This window comes from Arvicanthis niloticus, chromosome 4 (genome assembly GCF_011762505.2).
Source record: "Arvicanthis niloticus isolate mArvNil1 chromosome 4, mArvNil1.pat.X, whole genome shotgun sequence".
NCBI lineage: Eukaryota > Metazoa > Chordata > Mammalia > Rodentia > Muridae > Arvicanthis > Arvicanthis niloticus.
Genome location: NC_047661.1, coordinates 40,997,234 through 41,003,731, shown reverse-complemented (window position 1 = coordinate 41,003,731; position 6,498 = coordinate 40,997,234).

The following is a 6,498-nucleotide window of genomic DNA, read 5'->3' as shown; positions in this document are numbered from 1 at the left end:
CTAATGTGTTATATTACTATTTTTCTTCAATTGAAACAATTTTGTAATTTGCCTTATAAGTTCTTCTCTTGCCAGTGGGTTATTTAACACTGTATTGTTGAACTTTCAAATATTTGGAGTTTTTTTTCAGGTAGCTTTCTACTATTATTTCTGATTTAATTCAGTTAAAGACAAAGAGAGTCTTTTTTTTTTTTTTTTTTTAAAGAGAGTGTTTTGTATTACTGATTTTCACAGTAGCTGCACAGTTTACACCAGGAGCAAATAAGTGTTCCTCTTTCCCCCATCCTTACCAGCATTTGTTGCCATAGGTTTGGGGCTTTTGATTTATTTATTCATTTTGCTAGCCACTCTGACTAGGGTGAGGTGGAGTCTCAAAGCAATTTTAATTTGCATTTATCTGATGGCTAAGAATGTTAGTCACCTTTTGAGGCCTTCATTGCCCATTTCCATTTCTTTTTCTTAGAACTGTCTGTTCAGTTTATTAACTTGTATGTTAACTAGATGGGGGTTTGGTATTGAATTATTTGCAATTATTTACATTAATCTGCTGTCTGCTGTGTAATTGCAAATGATCTGTGGGAAAATGTGCATGGGTCTCTTCACTCCCCTAATGGTTTCCTAGTCAGTCCTTGACCCTCCCCCCCCCCCCCCAAAAAAAATGCTCTCATGCTCTCATGCCTGTAGCTTGGTGCATTTTATCTCTGAATACTCTCACAGTTTCTAATGTTAAGGTCCTCCAGTAAGGTATTTGATTTCAAATTAATTTTTGTATGGGATGAGAAATAAGGATCTAGTTGTATTCTTATCAGCATTGATTATTAAATGGGCATTCTTTTCTCTATGTACGTCTTGGACACCTTTGTGAAAATCAAGGGGCTGTAGTCATGTGGGCTTATTTCTAGGTCCCCTATTCTAGTCTATCAGTGGCTGGGTTTGTGATGTTTTTGTTACCATGGCTCTATAATTTGAGATGAGATATCAAGACACTTCCAGCTATGGGGTTGTGGTTAGGGGTGGTTTGTTTTGTTTTGTTGTTGTTTTGTTTTTGAGAATTGTTTTAGTTGTTTGGGGTCTTTTGTGCTCCCATAAGAATTTTGGGATTGTTTTTTTTTTTTTTTAAGTCCAAGAGGAAAGCAGCAAGAATTTCAGTGAGCGTTCCATACATTTCTAGATTGCTTTCATCAGTGTAGTCATTGTTGCAATATTAAGTCTAATTTTGCCAATACTTAACATGGAGATTTTCTTGTATTTTCTTCAATTTCTTTTTTCACTGTAGAAGTCTTTTGCCTCTATAGTGAAAATGTTTATTTACTCTCTCTCTCTCTCTCTCTCTCTCTCTCTCTCTCTCTCTCTCTCTCTCTCTCTCTCTCTGTGTGTGTGTGTGTGTGTGTGTGTGTGTGTGCTTGAGAAGCAGTCTCGAGTCAGCAGGAGTGACCAGGATTAGCTGGGATGCCAGGAGAAGTCCTCTTCCATTCCTCTCTCAACAAAGTGAAGATCAGCAAAGACAGAAGACCAACAAAGAGCATTGCAAACCTAGCTATGCAAGTGCCCTATCACTGTCTGTTGAGTCCTATTTACACTTTTTCCAAACATCATGTGTCCTCCCACAGGTCTTAATTCAGCAAAACACCATGTGAGTCTGCATCACCATGTGAGTTTGCATCATATGACCTAACCAGAAACTTTCAATTCACTAAAAGTTATCTGAAAAGAGGGAACAACAATTGAGAAAATGTATCCATAAAATTGGATCATGGGCAGGCCATGGGGCATCTTCTTAATTAGTAACTGATGTGAGACAGCCAAGTCATACCATCCCTAGGCAGATGTTCCTGGAGTGTTTAAGAAAGCAGTCTGTGCGAGCCTTTGAGAGCAAGACAGTAAGCAGCACTCCTCCATGACTTCCGCAAGAACTCCTGCCTTCATGTTCCTGCCTTGAGCTTTTGTCTTTGACTTCCCTTAGTGAAGGACCTTGATTATATAAGCTTTAGGGCATGGTGGTTTTCATTCTGTTTTGTTTTGCTTAATTTTTTATTGGATATTTTATTTATTTACATTTCAACTGCTATCCCCTTTCCCTGGTTCCCCTCTGCAAACCCCCTATCCCATCTCTCCCCCACCCCCGCTTCTATGAGGGTGCTCCCTCTCGCACCCATCCACTGCCACCTCACTGCTCTAGCATTACCCTACACTAGGACACTGAGCCTTCACAGGACCAAGGGCCTCCCCTCCCATAGAACATGGTGTTTTATCATAGAACCTCTAAGTCAAAAATCGGTTATAGGATATTACTGTGATGAACCAGACCATGTTGTTTTAGGGAGGATTGTGGAAGGAATTTGGGACTTTGGGCAAGAAATGCTGTCAAGTGTTCAGACCTTAATCAGTTATTGTTGGAACTTAGAAGATAATCTTGGAAGTAGTGTGGAAGATGGAGGTCTGGCTCTATCATCATAAGGAAGTGGTAGGAGACCCTTAAAGACCGTTATAGCCACTTGATATTTTGAATTAAGAATCTGTGGCTCTGGTCAGATAGATCCGAAAAATTGGTTGTGATTAAGAAGAGATCAGAACCACTGAAGTGAAATCTTTGCTTTCCTAGGACAATTGATGCTGGTTAGCTGGAACTGAGAAATTAGCTATGATCAAGTAAAGAACAGCATCTTTGAGGGTCAGATATCTGGGATTTCTCTGAGTTAGCACACAGATGTTATAGTCCAGAGGAGGTGAGCACACAGTAATTGTGGTCCAGAGTGAGTTGGCATCTGGTCTGGGGGGTAGATGTGGGGGTGGGTGGAGGCTGCATCTCATGCTGACAGTCAAATTTTGAAATGTATGAGTCACCCAAGTAGTACTCACTTCAAGGTCATAAAGGGGTTATAGAGAGAAGCCAAAGCTTAGCACTTGTGATACAGCTGGAATCCCTAACGAGAGTCTAGAAGAGGCCATTGGTGAAATTGCAGTCTCAGTGGCATTAGGAATCCTAGGATTGAAGGAATCTTGGAGAGAAGTTGAGGGTAGGCACCGGCACTATGTGATAGGAGCAGAGTCCTTGAAGATAGCCAAGGAGAGGCTATGGTGAAATTGCTGCCTGGGTGAAGCAGAGACCCCAGCATTTTGGAGATGCCAGTCCTGTGGTTGGTTGATCACAGCAGAGAGCAACAGCTGTGGAGTGGAGCAAGCCAGTGAGCAGCACTCCCTCGTGGCTTTTGCATCAGTTCCTGTTTCCAGCTTCTTGCCTCTGACTTCCCTCAGTGATAAAATGCTGAAGTGATAGATATGGTAAAACCTCTCCTCCTCATGTTCTATTGGCCTGTCAGGTTGACAATGGATCAATTAATTGTCTTGGTTAGATTTTTTTTTTTTTTTTTTTTTTTTTTTTTTTTTTTTGTCAACTTGACACAAGCTAGAGTTATTTGGGAAGAGGTAGACTCAACTGAGACAGTTGTCATGTTTTCTCAAATAAGAAACACTTTATAAGATTCTTCCCAGCACAGGGGCGATGCTAATCTTGATGTTATTCTGATTTTAGGATTTGTGCTACCCAGTGAGCACAAATCTGATACTGTTTTATATTTCTTCTTCTTATTATTATCATCAGTATTAGTGTGTGTGTGTGTGTGTGTGTGTGTGTGTGTGTGTGTGTGTGTGTGTGTGTGTGAAGTCAGAAGACAACTTGTGGGACTCAGTTCTCTACCATGTAGATCCCAAGGACTGAACTCAGGCTATCAGACTTGGCAGCTCTATTGGTCACTTACCAGCCCTATTGGTTTTCTGTTTTACTTTTTGAGACAGGGTCTCAAATAACTCAGGCTGACTTGCAAGTTACTGTAGAGTAGATGATGGCTTTCAAGCTGTGATCTTCCTGCCTCTGCCTCCTAGGGGCTAGGATGACAGATCGATATGTCCCAGTATCCTCAGTTTTTACAGTGCTGGTTATGAACACAGGCTTTAGGGAAGCACTCTTTCAACTGAGCTACACCCTACCCCCCACAGGTATCTCTCCATTTCATCAGATTGGTGTGTTTTCCCTTTTGTCAAGTAACAGCACGTTCCTTGTTCCTTGCTTCTCGTAGTCCATGCAACGTCCAAGTTTCCTCATGGCTTTCCTAGTCAAAACTATCCTGTGTGATGAGTCAGCGGATTCCATTTCTTGGTTACTTGAGGATGATGCCTGCCTTATGATGGGTCGTGTGACCCTGGCAGAGAGCAGATGTCTATTTTTCTCTAGAATTTCTAGTTGTAGGACTGTGTGAACTTGACCCTGCAGGAAGCAATTCTTCCATTGGCCTATAAAATGAAGCCTCCATGCAGGAAAGCACAGCTGAAAGAGAGAAGGAAACACATTTGAAGGTCACATATTAACTCAGAAGACATTAGCCATGCCTAAAGAAAGAGTAGCCCTTCTTGTGTGAAACATTTTGGCTTGAGAGAGCTTGGATTGGGTTTCGTCATTGGAGACCCAATAAACAGGAAATTGGTGAGCAAATGAGGCCAAAGAAGAGACTCTCTAATTTTAGACTTTTATGTTTCTCCTTTGTGTCTTTTTAAACTCTTGCTTTGCTCTGAGAGAGGAATACGTAATCTTGACTTTTCCTGGTCTAATTCTTTTTTTTTTTTAATTTCTTTTATAACTCATAGGTAAAGCTGTTCCTAAAGGTATAGCAGCACCTCCCAAGGCTGGTGGAACAGCTGTGACTGCTCTCCGAGCTCTGCAGCCATTCTGAAAGGCCCCTTCTGCATGCACTTTTTAAGACTCTCTAGTACTGAAGAACTCCGTGTGTATCTCCTTTCTTCCTTTTTTTTCTACTTGGTGTCTCATAAAAAAGATGGACAAGTCTACTAGGGTAAACCCTGCAAGTGTGAGGGGCTACAGAGTGGCTGTGCTGTTAAAGGCAGAAGCCTCATTAGTGACGTCTGGTAAGAGCATACATTCATTGAAAAACTACATCACATGGACAACACACAAGAGAACGGATCTGCTGACACCACTCCTTAATGTCTTTTTGGCCAGTGAAAATTGAGCGCCTGCACATATTTCCTAGACAATTCATTCAATCAAATCATTCAGCTTAATAACAGGGCACAGAGAACAGAATGATTCCAGGGTGATACAAAATGCTAACTAATTTACAAAGCATGAGGCTTTCAGTTCCTCACATGTGCTCCAATTGTACTTAAGGTGTTCAGTTATAGAACATTTGAAAAAATACTTGAAAAATCAATAGAGACTCCTGTGCAGGGTGGCTTCCAGTGCTTTACATGGAAACTATGTGTTCTTATAGCCACGATTTGTATAAGATTTTTAAAGGTAATATTTTTGTATCTTTTTAAAAAAGACCCCAATATTAGCTACTTTTCTGTTGCCGTGATAAAATAACTGGACCAAAAACAACTTAGGAGAAAGAGTTTATTTTGCTTGTGACTTCATATGTATATAATGGATGCATGGGGCTCAGAGACCACATGCTAACCACATGTGGGAATCAGAGCAAGGGAACTCAAAGAAGAGGAGGCTATCCATTCTCCAGGTCTGTCTTGTGATGTGTGCTCTTGAAGAAGACTATACCTCCTAAAGGTCTCATAACTTTCTAAAACAGTACTGAGGCATCAAGTGTTCAAATGCATGAGCTATTGGGGGGCAGGGTATTTCTCATTCAAACAGATGGGATAACCCTTAAGTCTGATGGCCCATAAAATGGGACTCCTGCCTCACTCTTTCAGAAATTTTGACACTATTATAAAAGGCCTTCTACTGTATTAATAAGAAAAATAAGCCAATGTTCAAAAACAAGACCAAGAGACAAACCACACCCTTGTGATGCCATGCTTAGAAGTTATTTAACAAACTCACAAATGCATATTTACTTATCCAAGGACTCCCTTAACATGGTTAAAGGTCCTAGACATTGTAAAACTACATTTTAACTTAACGATCTTTTTAGGTGGTGTCTGGTAGAGATGCAAATGACTTCTGATAAAAAAGTATAATGTCAAAGATTTGATTTTATTGCTCTCTGAAACATTAACCAATTTTGTATCTATTCAAGTAAGCTCATTCTGTCTCCAGGTTTTGTTGCCAACAAACATCCAGTTCTTTCAATATTCTTTGCACCAGATTTACCATTTTTCTAGTTCCCTCACTAATGAAGAAAGTAATGTGTTTGGCATGTCTTCATTCTATATTTATACAAGAGTTATGCCTTGACTTTTTGAAAATTTCACTTGACAGAGTATTAACTCTCCAATCATTCTATTTACCAACGATCATCACATCCACAGTATCTATCGCACTCTGTATGGTTGCCATTGAATACAGGAGTCAGGATTCTAACCTGACAAGCTTTTACTATTTGAGACCCTGTCTCAAAAAGTAAAACAGAAAACCAATAGGGCTGGTAAGTGACCAATAGAGCTGCCAAGTCTGATAGCCTGAGTTCAGTCCTTGGGATCTACATGGTAGAGAACTGAGTCCCACAAGTTGTCTTCTGACTTACA